The sequence below is a fragment of the Triticum urartu genome, chromosome 4A, assembly GCF_056163025.1.
Source record: "Triticum urartu cultivar PI428250 chromosome 4A, HENAU_Tu73, whole genome shotgun sequence".
NCBI classification, from domain to species: domain Eukaryota; kingdom Viridiplantae; phylum Streptophyta; class Magnoliopsida; order Poales; family Poaceae; genus Triticum; species Triticum urartu.
Window position 1 is genome coordinate 435,291,433 of NC_141876.1, and position 14,906 is coordinate 435,306,338.

At 46.4% G+C, this 14,906-nt stretch overlaps 1 long non-coding RNA gene across 5 annotated transcripts; it reads right to left on the reverse strand.

Annotated features, from left to right (window-relative positions):
• Nucleotides 1-211: 211 nt before the first annotated feature.
• On the reverse strand, nt 212-2,230 carry LOC125551935 (uncharacterized). Of its 5 annotated transcripts, XR_007303322.2 has the most exons (5): nt 1,757-2,230; nt 1,192-1,673; nt 981-1,111; nt 498-734; nt 212-407 (listed from the first exon to the last, which is right to left on the reverse strand). It is a non-coding gene; the product is annotated as an uncharacterized LOC125551935 (long non-coding RNA). The 5 variants fall into 5 exon arrangements; XR_007303321.2 differs by lacking the exon at nt 981-1,111; XR_007303320.2 differs by having other exon boundaries at nt 498-1,111.
• Nucleotides 2,231-14,906: the final 12,676 nt, after the last annotated feature.

The window sequence follows — 14,906 nt, forward strand, 5'->3', positions numbered from 1 at the left end:
CTATATGTTTAACTTCAGTACATTACAACTTCGGTTTATTACATATTAGATCTAGTATACTTTGATTTAGCGGGTTGTCTTGCGTTGGTTTGGCTGAATTTATATCTGGAAATAGGTTTCTATAGTCATAGAAGAATGGTGTGTGAGATGTCAAGCTAATGACCATTATATCGTGTTTAATGGGTGTTTAATATTCAGGCATTTCTAAGTATTCAGTTATCATTTTGCACCACACATAACTGATGAATAAAGTCGTTTACATTCACTGCTGCTGTAACTACGTTATTGCTGCAAACAAATGCACTTCCAACTTGAAATGCCTTCCTATGGCATATTTGGCAAGAGAGGAATCACCAATGTTCTGAGGCCAGTCTCATTATTGTGACCGTGCTCATCATATTATTCCCCTACAAAATTAACATAATCAATGAAATTGGCATTTGTTGGTTGGGTATTCGATAGTTATTCTGAAAGTAGGACATGTGTAAATAACTCACAAGAAAATGTTTAGAGGTACGATGTATCTGGAATTCATTAGGATTCATGGTAACCAGGAAATCGGCCTTCAGAATAACATTATTTAGAGGTACGATGTATCTGGAATTCATTAGGATTCATGGTAACCAGGAAATCGACCTTGACGGTGCCAGCCCTTTCATTACTAATTGATGGATTGTACCGATCATCACGTGCTGCCATAAATGTCAGACATGGTACGCATTTGTTTACCTAGTCTGCATTCAGCATAATGAACATAAAGGTAAGTATATTACAACAGTTACTGATATGTGTTACAATTTGTAATGTTAGTTACTTTTTTTACCTAGCACAATAATTTATCTTCTCAGGTATATCTGGATTGATATAAATCTTAGCAGCATCGCTGCAGCTTATTGTGAACAGCCTACATTTTTTATAACCATGTGGCTTCTTTCTTAATTGAAAAGGTGTAAATAAATACTTTGAAACATCAACCATACCTAGGTAACTTTTCATAAAATTTTCAATCAAAAGAACTGGAATTAGTTGCGTCCGACCAAGGTTGTATAGATTATCAGCCTGGAAGGAAGTTGCATGTTCTCTCCACAGTGCAACTTCCATAGTGTTTCCACTAAACATAGCATCATGGATTAAATATCATAAAATCAACAGATAAGTTTAATGTATCATGATCTATATGAAATAGCTTACTCAATATCTGTGAACAGCAAGTTCCTTTCATCTGATTCTTGTGCTCTAGCAGGTAATCATGCCTTCAGTATATCTGAAATTCCAGATACTATTCCAATAACATTTGTATATGTAAACATGGTGATGAAGATGGATCAGGGCTAATCCAGATGGTAAGCAAGACTAAAAAGAGAGCCAGCCACAAGTTTAGGTAGGACTGCATTTAAATTAGACACAGGATAATTATTCCCTTTGTTGTTTTCAACATTGATTCAACAAACACGTGGTAAGTCACAGATATAATAAGTTTGACCCACTTTACCAGCTACAGATGGACTGCTACTGACAATAATCAAATCATGCAAATGTCAATAATAACACCTGCAAAAAAATGAGTGGTCATGATATGTGTTTTGTACATAGTTCATACCAGGACAAAATTACATTGGAGTGTGCAGCGAGAAGTGGCTTGATCGACTCTTCAAAAGAGCAACAAAATCTGGCTGCAAAAATGACCTGTGGTTATGCATAATTCAGAAGGAAGGGGAGAAAGCAAAGGGTGGCAATTCAGGAGCTTCCTTGTAACCTGTATCTTCTGGTGAAGAGGAAGAACAAGGAGACGGCCACCACGAGTGCTTGGGTGATCATACGGGCATGAGGAGGAGGTGATTTACGGCCTCTTTGCTGCCCGGGTCTGATCGTCGAAGAGGCAAAAGCCAACCAACAGGCGGGGCACTTGGATTGGAGCAATGGGTGGGCAAGGACGACCAGGTTCAGATCGGAAGAGTTCCAAACGGCTAGATGTGGCTGGCGACATGGAGGCACAGGGGGGTCGGGGCCATGATGGGAAGGGCTATGGCGGAAGGCGAAGTGTGAGTGAGGGGGGCGTCGAGAAGGGACGGGGCGGCAGAGGGAAGCAGGAGCACGTACTGCTGGCGGCGGCAGAGGGAGATGGCAGCGTGGCCAGGGGATTCGTCCCGTCGGCCGGCGGCGCACTGATGGACGCGGGCGCTCCTCTCCTCTGTATTCCTCATTGATGGATCCCCTCAGCGCAACACTGGACCTCTTGCGAAGAGCTGGGCTGGCCGAAGGCCCAGTTAAGCAGAGGCGTTCGTTTCGGCTTCTGGAGCAGCAGCCCACAGAACAGCTGGGTCAGATTACACATAGTGCGGGACAGATCGCTTCCTAGACAAGATCTGACAGCCAGGAACGATCAAATCAATAAAACAGACGGTCAAAAACACTAATCGCTGAGAAGGCTCGCTTTAGGTGCGGTTATACTATCCTTAATGACTAGCCTAGGCTACTATAGTAGTACAACAAAAAAACGATGCAGGTGACTAATTTTTTTTCTTTCGGTGTAGTGCGTAGATGCAATTTTGAACACTACACTTGTCATCGTAATTTGGGAAAATTACGAAAAAATTGAGCTACGTTGTGATAAAGAAGTTTCACCTCGATGAGTAGCTTCTCCGTGCACGGAAAGCATGTAAGGAATCCAACAACTTGATCCAGATTGGGGTCGATAGATTTTATTGCCAAGATCTTCACTGTGCGCATAGACTGAGTCAAGCTTGTGGGAATCATTTTCTGGAAGACGGTCGAAAATACATCAAGAAGAAATTTAAAAATGTGAATTTCAAGAAGACGGAGAAGAAGATGAGTGTTGTACCTGAACGATTACGGATCCAATAAAGAGTTCGGAGAATTTGGCAGACGAGTGCACCAACCCTATCAATTTCGGCGCGTCAATGACCCTAATTTTTGTTGGACCTTCTAGATCCATACAAGCAATCTCTCAAGGAAAGACGCATTCTCAATGACCATAATGTGGAATAGCTGGAGTGATCTCTTCCCAATTGATGTCTTGTTGCGGGGCCAGCAAGACACATAAATCCATCGGAGATTCGTCGAGGCAATGTGGAAGCTAATGAACCCATGGATCTGCTCAAGACGAAGGTACTCGAGCGCAGTACAGCTGCGGAGCAGGTGCTCCATAGCCTTCTTGGAGATGACAACGTCGAAGAGGTCGAACTGCTTGAGTTGAGGGAGAAGAAGGGCGGGTGCGGCATTAATCTAGGGAAGATAGTGAAGGAAATATGCCCTAGAGGCAATAATAAAGTTATTATTTATTTTATTATATCATTATAAATGTTTATTATTCATGCTAGAATTATATTAACCGGAAACATGATACATGTGTGAATACATAGACAAACAGAGTGTCACTAGTATGCCTCTACTTGACTAGCTCGTTGATCAAAGATGGTTATGTTTTGCTAGCCATAGACAAAGAGTTGCCATTTGATCAACGGGATCACATCATTAGGAGAATGATGTGATTGACTTGACCCATTCCGTTAGCTTAGCACTTGATCGTTTAGTTTGTTGCTATTGCTTTCTTCATGACTTATACATGTTCCTGTTAATATGAGATTATGCAACTCCCGTTTATCGGAGGAACACTTTGTGTGCTACCAAATGTCACAACGTAACTGGGTGATTATAAAGGTGCTCTACAGGTGTCTCCAAAGGTACTTGTTGGGTTGGCGTATTTCAAGATTAGGATTTGTCACTCCGATTGTCGGAGAGGTATCTCTGGGCCCACTCGGTAATACACATCACTCAAGCCTTCCAATCATTGTAACTAATGAGTTAGTTGCGGGATGATGTATTATCGAACGAGTAAAGAGACCTGCCGGTAATGGGATTGAACTAGGTATTGAGATACCGACGATCGAATCTCAGGCAAGTAACATACCGATGACAAAGGGAACAACGTATGTTGTTATGCGGTTTGACTGATAAAGATCTTAGTAGAATATGTAGGAGCCAATATGAGCATCCAGGTTCCATTGTTGGTTATTGACCGGAGACGTGTCTCGGTCATGTCTACATAGTTCTCGAACCCGTAGGGTCCGCACGCTTAAAGTTCGATGACGGTTATATTATGAGTTTATGTGTTTTGATGTACCGAAGGTAGTTCGGAGTCCCGGATGTGATCACAGACATGACGATGAGTCTCGAATTGGTCGAGACATGAAGATTGATATATTGGACGACTATATTCGAACACGGGAATGGTTCCGGGGTTGTCGGATATATACCGGAGTACCGGGGGGTTACCGGAACACCCCCCCCCCCCCGGGGGGGGGGGGGGGGGTTATTGGGCCTCATGGGCCCAACTGGTGGAAGAGGAGAGGCGGCAGGAGGTGGTGCGCGGCCCCCTTGCCCCAATCCGAATTGGGAAAGGGAAGGGGGCGGCGGCCCCCCTTCTCCTTCCTTCTCTCCACCTCCTCCTTCCCCCTTCTCCTAGTTGGAATAGGAAAGGGGCAAAATCTACTTGGAGTAGGATTGCCCCCCCCCCTTGGGCACGCCTCCTCCCCTTGGCCGGCCCCCTCCTCCTCACCCCCTTTATATACGAAGGAGGGGGGCACCCCATAGACACAACAATTGATCTCTTGGATCTTCTAGCCGTGTGCGGTGCCCCCCTCCACCATAATCCACCACGGTCATATCATAGCAGTGCTTAGCCGAAGCCCTGCGTCGGTAGAACATCATCATCATCACCACGCCATCGTGCTGATGGAACTCTCCCTCAAAGCTCAGCTGGATTGGAGTTCGGGGGACGTCATTGAGTTGAACGTGTGCAGAACTCGGAGGTGCTGTGCGTTCGGTGCTTGATCGGTCGGATCGTGAAGACGTACGACTACATCAACCGCGTTGTGCTAACGCTTCCGCTATCGGTCTACGAGGGTACGTGGACACACTCTCACCTCTCGTTGCTATGCATCACCATGATCTTGCGTGTGCGTAGGAATTTTTTTGAAATTACTATGTTCCCCCAACAGATAGCAGGAGCTGAAGCTGGCGCGGCGCAGCGTTGGCGCGAGGCGGAGCGTGGACGGCGGCAGAGAGCGACATCGTCCAGCTTCAAAGCTGAGCTCCTCGAGCTGATCTAGGGCGGGGGATAAGAACCACTCGTCAAACTTGGGTTGGACCTTGCTGTTGGTGCTGAACATGTGGATGTCAAGGCGTCTGGCTGGCCCAGGGTGCGATGAAAGGATCTTGGAGACTGCGCATAGACTAGGTCAAGCTTGTGACAATCATTTTCGGTAAGACGGTCATAAATACATCAAGAAGAAATTTCAAAATGTGAATTTCAAGAAGATGGAGAAGAAGATGAGTGTTGTACTGAACGATTACGGATCCAATAAAGAGTTCGGAGAATTTGGCAGACGAGTACACCAACACTGTCAATTTCGGCGCGTCAATGACCCTGATTTTTGTTGGACCTTCTAGATCAGATACAAGCAATCTCTCGAGGAAAGGCGCATTCTCAATGACCATAACATGGAACAGCTGGAGTGATCTCTTCCCAATTGATGTCTTATTGCGGGGCCAGCAAGACACAAAAATCCATCGGAGATTCATCAAGGCGATGTGGAGGCTAATGAACTCGTGGATCTGCTCAAGATGAAGGAACTTGAGCGCAGTACAGCTGCGGAGCAGGTGCTCCATATCCTTCTTCAAGATGCCAATGTCGAAGAGGTCGAGCTGCTTGAGTTCAGGGAGAAGAAGGGCGGGTGCGACATTAATCTAGGGAAAATAGCAGGAGCTGAAGCTGGCGCAGCACAACGTTGGCGTGAGGCGGAGCGCGGACGGCGGCAGAGAGCGACATTCACTACTAGGAAAAGGCCTACTAATGGCGCACCAGTTTTGCCTACTAATGGCGCACTACTGGTGCGCCATTAGTATCACGCCACTAGTATTTCTTACTAATGGCGCACCACTGGTGCGCCATTAGTATCTGGTATACTAATGGCGCACCACGTAGTGCGCCATTAGTATAGAACACCATGCGCCATTAGTATGCCTCCCAGGGGGCCATATTTAACCATGTGCTTTGGCATACTAATGGCGCACTATTGTGTGATGCACCATTAGTATACTTTGGCATATTAATGGCGCACTGTTGTGTGATGCGCCATTAGTATACTTTGGCATACTAATGGCGCACTCTGTAGTGATGCGCCATTAGTATGAATATTAGGTTTTATTCTTTTTTACTTTTCTAATTTTTGCACAGGTTACAAAATATATTATTTGACAGAATAAGACAGCAGCACACAGCAACAGCAGATTCATCGAATACAATAGAAGATTAGTCTCCGAATACAATTCATCATATTAGTCTCTGAATTCAAAAGACCAAACAAAGATAAAACATTACAAGTATCGAGACCGCGAGTATCGAGTTTGTCTTCACATTACAAGTCGATATCGATCATCTAAACTACCATCACATAGAAGAGAGCTGCGGTCATCACGATGGGCATCATCGCGATGAAACTGGTCTTCATCCGGTTCCTCCAACGCTCCCTCCTCTCTCCCGCTAGATAGCGGGCGTATCTAGATTCCGCCTCCGCCCTACTGGTGTACCCTTTGCAACTGTTACCGCTGAAACGGTGAACCTGTCTCCGACACTCCTCCCAGTCATCGTAGACTCCGGAAACCTTACCCTTGTACAAAACATACGACGGCATCTCTATGCACAAGCCAAACAACAGACAATGCATACATAAGCAGTATATAAGTGTGCAACAAAAGGATCAGAAGAGAAAAGCAAGACATGACATTAATAGCACGATTCATGGTCCTACTAATAAATAGCATCGATTACATCTAAGTTGAACGACTGTCCAAACCAAAGAGATATACAAGTTCATTAAAGTTTAATTACAACATGAGTCATTCAATGTTTCAGAACTACACATAGCATCACTACTGTCGACTCGACTCATGGGACCGGAGCGTGGATGAAGCCGCCGTCTGTCGTGATGGTCATGAAATCGCGGGCGTTGTCAGCCTGCATTTGTAGCGTTCCGTCTATCACCCTGTTGGACGGTTGATATCTGAGGTAGAACTGCCCCGAGGTATGAAGGACATCTTGATGGATGATGTCCGCAAACTCCGACTGGATGCGAAAGAATTCTTGTCTGATGTCCGCGTCCTGGATTGCCGACAAGCTCGCGGCCAATTTTTGAGATTATCTGATAGCAGAAGGTGATGATGGTCCCTTACGATCGCCCGCATGTGATGGAGGGCGTAGTAGGCATCCTTCTGACCGCCAGGTTGGGCCTAATCACTTGGCACCCTAGGTTGGGCCTAATCACTTGGCACTAATCACTTGGCTCTATTGCCACCTATGTTGGGTTTATCATCTAGGGTTTATCGATGCTAAGGAGAATTCTAAGTTGGGCCTAATCACTTGGCTCTATTGCCACCTATGGTTTAATGCAGCAAGAATAGCGGGGCAGTTGATCCTACTTAACTAAGTACTAAGATACCCGGGCCATGCATTAGTCGCAAGTATCCCATATGTCCTATTTTTAGCAAAGTCATGCTAAAATTCACGGGAAATTTCAGCATGACCTTTGCTGAAAATAGGACATATGGAGTACCCGAATTTGCCGGAACGGAAGTTAATCGACATTACGGCAAACTCAAGGGCCTCTCAGGGTACCTGCAAATTCATCACGACACAATGGTCGGAGACAAAACATCCAAAACATCCAAAAGGATTTGATGCATGGGCCGGGGTATTGGAGGACACTTTTTTAGCATTTTTCCCCTTCCATCATGCAAGCAAAACTGAATGAACAGGGGCAATTTTTTGCAACCAATCACCAGAGCACAACAAACTGAATAAACAGCCTCATATGGACTGTACTGTTGTACATAAGCTTGAACAAAACATTATGCATTATGCAAAGCAATACTGACATGTTTAAAAAAAGCAATACTGAAACTATTCACTACGAATATTCAGAAACAACACAGATTTCAGGCTAAGTCTTGTGGATGTACAAATATCATAAAATCTGGATATTGTAGAGCTTTTAGAAACAACACAGAATTCCTAACACTTAGATACTCTGAGCTAAACATTAATGTCATTTATGTCTTAAATCAAACTTAAAATGAATCATGTTGATATGTGTCCACAAGACTCTGAAACCCAGAAAGCAGCAAGAGAAAGAATTTTCTACAAATATTGAGCCTGCTACCCTTTCTCTTAATGAAATCAGTAGAGCGCCTGTCTGCCTTTGTCCCAAAAATAGAGTAAACAAACTAGTTGAAAAAGTTATCTTCTCACCATAAAAATTAGTACAGTTAAAGGCTAGCACCCTCGGATACTCTATAACAGTGCTAACTAATAATGGATCTGCAGAAGGGCAGTAACAAGTATTAGCAAGCAGGATGCTAAATTGCCATCTTCATTGCTATATATCAAGACCCCCAGATCACAGAGGTGAATTAACATAAGATAGAACCCTGTGACGAATCACAAAGACCGCAATCACGTCAACACGAAAGCTTATGACCATCGCTGGAAACAAAGTCTTGTAGACTTGTAGTAACAAGTAACTTACTTAGTCCGATAATTACCAACTCCTGACAGTTTCAGACTACAACAGTTTCAGTTAACTGTTTTTTAAACTACAACAATTTCAGTGAACTTTTCCTCGGACTCTAACATGTGATGCATAGACATTGAACTTTTGTAGGAAAAAAATAATTACTGAATGTGGCCGGTCCCAGCCACCAACAAATGTGGCCACTGCCATATCATTCAAGATATGATCCATACATCCTATGGAATGTTACATGTCTGTCTTGGATAGGATGCGGGTGTACATGGACCAGAAAGAAATCTAGTACTAAGGAATTTACAGAAGATGTGCAGTGCAATGCAAGAACCCCAAGTCTGCGACTTACCGTGGCCGATGCACGAAATTCGGTTGTAGCTGAGGTTGAGCACACGAAGCTTCGTCAGTTCCCGAAGCCCCTCGACGTTGGCGATCTTGTTCCGCGACAGATCCAGCGAGTGCAGACCCTTCGGCAGCGATCCGGGGGAGATATGAACTGCATGACGAACAGAACAACCCAAATTCAGTGGAGCACGGGAGCACGCGAGCGCGCGAGCACGTGGGAACGGCGGCCACACCTAAACCTAGGTCGCCGCCCCATGGGGGCATGGGGATGAGCAGGGGAGAGAGGGAGGGAGGGAGTAACTAGGCCACGCGGGGAGGCTCGCGCCGCCGTCGAGGAGCGCGTCCGATGAGGCTAGCCGCCGTCGAGGGGCAGCTCCGATGAGAGAGATTTGGTGGTGGCCGGAGCGGAGACGACGGAGGACGGAGACGGCGAGCTTGGGGGAAGCGGGGATAGATGGTGGGGAGGTCGCGGGCTTCTAGGGTTTCGAGGGAGGCGAGGGAGGCGGCGCTCGGGGGGGGAGGCGGCGAGGGGAGGCGGCGCTCGAGGGGGAGGAAGGGGAGAGGGAGGCGGCGCTCGAGGGGGAGGAAGGGGAGAGGGAGGCGGCGGGGGCGCGTGGGCGGTTGCGGCGCAGTGGGTCGGGGCAGCGGCGGCGGCGCAGTGGAGGGAGGGACGAGGGAGGGAGCGGCACGGTGGAGGGAGAGGGAAGTATCTAGCGAGAGGGAGGGACGAGGGAGGGACGAAGGTTATGGATGGGGAAGATTACTAATGGCGCACCCCCAGGCGGTGCGCCATTAGAATGTTTTTTTCATAGCAATGGCGCACCAGCGGGACGGTGCACCATAAGTATACTCTTTTTTAGATAGCAACAGCGCACCAGCCACCCGTGCGCCATAAGTAAGAATTTCTTTTTTTACTTTTTAAAAAATGAATATGAATATGAAACAGTAATATTTTTTATAAAAACAGTAATAATTGTTGTTTAACAACAATTGTAGTCTACACTTTTTTATTATTATTTTTTGAAATATGAATATGAATATGAAACAGTAATATTTTTATAAAAACAGTAATAATTGTTGTTTAACAACAATTGTAGTCTACACTTTTTTATTATTATTTAAAAAAATGAATATGAATATGAAACAGTAATATTTTTTATAAAAACAGTAATAATTTTTTAAAAAAATATCATCAAATTTGTTATTTGAAAATATCATCGGCGGTGGCGGTGGAGCGGGGAAGGGTGCGGGGGGTGCTCGTCGGCGGCGGTGGAGCGGGGGAGGATGCGGGGGGTGCTCGTCGGCGGCGGTGGAGCGGGGGAGGGTGCGGTGGGTCGGCGGCGGCGGTGGAGCTAGCGGGGGGGTGCGGGTGGGATCGAGATCAAGATGGAGGAGGATAGCGATCGAGATGGAGGGGGGTCGAGATCGAGATGGAGGGGGAAGCGAGATCGAGATGGAGGGGGATCGAGATTGAGTGTCCTCATGAATTCAAAAAGTGCCCATGAAATTTAAAAATATTCATGATATCAAAAAGTGCCCATGAAATACAATCGAGAAATGAAGGCTACGATTTAAGTACAATCGATCTTAGCTAGCTATCTGTTCACAATCTTCTTGCCCTTCTTTTTCGCAAATGGAGTTCTTCTGTGGAACGGACGTCCTTTAGGTAGGGTGGTCCTGCTTCTTCTTGTGGTGTATGCTGCTACTTCATCGTCGTCGTCATGTTCGATCTTCGGGTCGCCGTACTTGTCGAAGTCTTGCTCATTGGCTACTCCATCCATTCCGATGATCTTCCTTTTGCCTCTCCTCACGACAACATGACTGGGCTTTGACGGGTCGGTAATGAAGAAGCATTGGTCCACTTGGGAAGCCAGTACCCATGGCTCATTTTTCGCGGTGACGTTTGCGCCCGCGGTCTTGGATTTGGCTTCGGGTATAACCATTGTGCAAATGAGGTAATTTCACCACTTAATTTTGATGAATCTATGGTGCAAATGAGGTGAGGAGGAGGAGGCAGCCGACAAGCTTGGAGAAGGAGGTGGAGGGAATGAAGTGGGGAAAGTGAGTGTGTAGGTGTGGCTATCCAAAATATCTAGCTGGTCCCAGGTTACTAATGGCGCACCACACAGCCATGCGCCATTAGTAACCCAACATACTAATGGCGCACCTCCTGGCCGTGCGCCATTAGTAGTTTTGCAAAAAAGTATATATATATATATATATATATATATATATATATACACTAATGGCGCACCGTGGTATAGTGCGCCATTACTAGTTTAAACTAGTAATGGCGCACTTTGCAACGGTGCGCCATTAGTAGTTTTGCAAAAAAAGAATAAAAAATATAGTAGTGGCGCACTCCATGGCTGGTGCACCATTACTAGTTAGAACTACTAATGGCGCACTTTTCCAGGATGCGCCATTAGTATGTTTGGAAAAATGAAAAAAATTGTTACTTGTGGTGCACCTTGTGCCTGGTGCGCCATTAGTGTCTTCCACACTAATGGCGCATCATCACATGGTGTGCCATTAGTATATAGTAGTGGCGCACCACTTCTCTGGTGCGCCATTAGTGTCAATTTCATCTATAGCCTTTTCCTAGTAGTGATTGTACAGCTTCAAAGCTGAGCTCCTCGAGCTGATCTAGGGCGGGCGATAAGAACCACTCGTCGAACTTGACTTGGACCTTGCAGTTGGTACTGAACATGCGAATGTCAAGGCGTCTGGCTAGCCCAGGGTGCGATGAAAGGATCTTGGAGAATGCGGCCATGCGTTTGCAATCCCTGTAGCAGAGGGAGCTATCGACGGTGAGGTTGAGGAGGATGTGGTGCCAGAGGGGGCGCCACCGCCAGGAGAGCAGGGCGGTTCGCACGGCAGATTTGGTGGGGAGGAGGCCGATGATGACGAGCAACATGTCGTTGGGGAGGCTGCTGATGAAGTCCAGGCTCGCCGAATGCGGTTTTGATTCCTGTTTTTGAGTGTGTCAACTATTTGTCATATAGTAAATCGCTAGCAACAAGCATGTAAAAACACATTACTCCTGAGCATCATCTCTCCATCTAAAAAAGAAGTGGCAAGCTAATATTTCAAAATTTGATTCGAATCAACTTGGTAAGGTAGACGTAGATGCTCGTTCTCCCAAAATTTGACCAAACCGTTAAACACCCTCTGCTCGGTGGAATTCGCCCGAGCAAATAAATGGGAGACGCGAAATTACCGGCCTATGTGGGACACGAATCAATTGGCCCATTGTACATCGTGGGTAGGTTCGTAACTTCATCCAAACGTGCCTTCTCCTCGACCGAAATGACATGTGCCGAATAATTCATAAACCATGGTCGGCAAAACACCCTCTCCTCACACGAAATAGCTCGGGCTCACTATTTCAAAACACGCTCTCCTCGTCCGAAATCGCTCGCGCCCACTATATTTCAAAACACGTCCACATCGCCCGAAATCGCTCGCACCCACTATATTTCAAAACACACCCTCCTTGCTCGAAATCGCTCGCGCCCAGTATATTTCAAAACACGCCCTCCTTGCCCAAAATCACTCGTGCCCACTATTTGGGAGAAGCAAAGTTACTCTACTATCCCCGACCCTCAGTACACAGACCCAAGACGAGAAGCCTAAAGGCAGGGGTAGAACTGTAACCCCCCCCACACACACACACATTTCAAACAAATGCATCCGTAAGACATGGTTCCCCCTCCCAATTCCCCATTCATACCTCGTGGGCGCCAAATCACCTTCTCCCCGGAAGCTCCCTTCTCCCGAGCCGCGAAACCTCAGCCCCTCCTCCATGGCGCCCCCACCGCACCAAATTCACAGCCGCCCTCCTCTCTAATCCCGGAGACGCTGTCCATTTTCCGTCGTGCGTTGGGCCGTGTGCCTCTTACTCCGTGCTGCCGGAGCTGCCTCGACGATGGCCGCGTGAACCGTACCAGAGCCGATTCACCCCCGCCGTTGTTCACGGCGCCGGAGTGGTTCCAACTTTGGACCCATCCATAGCCCCGGCGCTGCTTCCCCGTAGCCGTCGACCATCGCGACATCTCTACTTCCCTGCCGCCGGTAGCCACCGCAACTGCGCCAGCCTCACCGACTAGGTAGCTGGAGCTGGCTACTTCACCGGGCCGCCAGATAGGTCGCACCCTCATCTCAAATCACTTTAGTTAGGCGTCAGTTGTCTGAATTTTTGTTCTGGGCCAATCGATTCCCAATGGGAAGCAGCACCCCTCGAGCCGGCGGAGCTCCTAGGCTGTCGGTTGGCTGGTGTCTAATGTAAGGGTGTGGGGGCGCAAGCTCGCCGCAGAAGCCGCGCTTAGATGGCTATCTTAGAGTTGTGTGGGTTGAAGGTACTGCCGCCGCCGGATCTGGATGATGGCAAGTCTTTGTGGATTGGCCCGGGGGTGGCGCAACCATGGCAGTGCGGTCGGGCAAGGAGCTGGGTTTTGGTCGGGGCCACGGACGGCGGAGGCAAGCTGCTCTGCTGGTGGTCGTTGGCTCTTCAAGGAAGATTCCGAACAGTGTCAGCTGGGAGGCAGAAGACGGCTATAATGCCATCCGGCGTAGATCGGACAGTACCAAAATAAAATAAAATTGTGTGACCCCAATTTAGTCTTCAGTCAATAGACGTGTGACCACTCTTGTACCTTGATGTTGATCTCTTAGGGTATTTCTTCATATTAGAGAGATGTGTCGTTCTTAACATTATGCGTTTTCTGCATCTTCAGCCACATCGTCTTCCGACTCACCGCAGCTGCTCCAACAAGGGAAGCATGCACCAGAAGGGAGCTATAGTCCCCACTCAATAGTTCCCTGCATCGAATGCGCGTGCCCGACATGGACAACCACAACAACTTCAGGGCCATCGACAAGTCAGCACATGATGCTCACTCCTATGGATGGCGGCCAGATAGGTTGTACCCTCATCTTACTTGTGTGCGACATTTATGGCTTTGTTATTCATCTAAGCATTGAAAATAGATTATCACATTTCACTGTATATTCATGCTGATCTCTTAAGGGTCTTGTTCAGGAGTTAACACTGTTCCATAGTTCAGCTAAGAGACTTGTTCTTTAGGTAACGCTATTCCATAGTTATCATCCATCAGCCAATGCTATCCCATAGGCTGGTGATTATAGTATTATACCACTTCTAGTATAACCTATGTTGTTCCTTAATACTTTTGTGTGCCATCTAGTTAATCTCGAGTAAAAACGATACATATTCTGTAGCTTTCATCTGTGTTCTCCCTTTAGTTTTTGAGACCTGTTGCTGCTAGTTAACCCCAGTCCTACTATTTATGTCGTCTCCTACAGGCACTCATTACATAAATCTAACTACTAGTTGTCTTCCATGCATGTCAAATATAATTACACACACTGATTTATCCATAAGAACCTCACGGAGCAATGCAACGGCCAACAAACTTGACGTCAATGATACCCAATATGATGGAACATGTAAAGGCAGTTCTTCACAAGACTTGCAGAAAGATGATGAATCCTATTCACCCCATAAGGTCCTTGCTCTAACTTGGCCCTTGATATGGGTATAGCATGCATATAATGTCCTGGAGTGCATCTACTCTGTTGCAATGCCTTGTGCTTCGCCTGCTGATCATGCATGTAAATATGGCATGCTTTCCTGTTTTTCAGTACCTATTCCATTAATGATAACATGTTTTCAAATTCAAGTACTGTCATTCTACTCTATTGCAATGCCATCTGGTTAGTTTGGACATTATGCTTCTCAATATCTTATGCATTGTTATTCATCAGTATGTACTTCATCTGTCTATCATACCATGTTCTTTTTTTACATTGAAGTGTTGTTCTAGTGGTCTCTTGCAATGCCATGTTAGTTTCCCAATCATACATGCATATGTTGCCTTAGTGTTTTTCTGTAATGTATTCCGCTACCATACAGTTTTACATTCAAGTAGTGTTTTT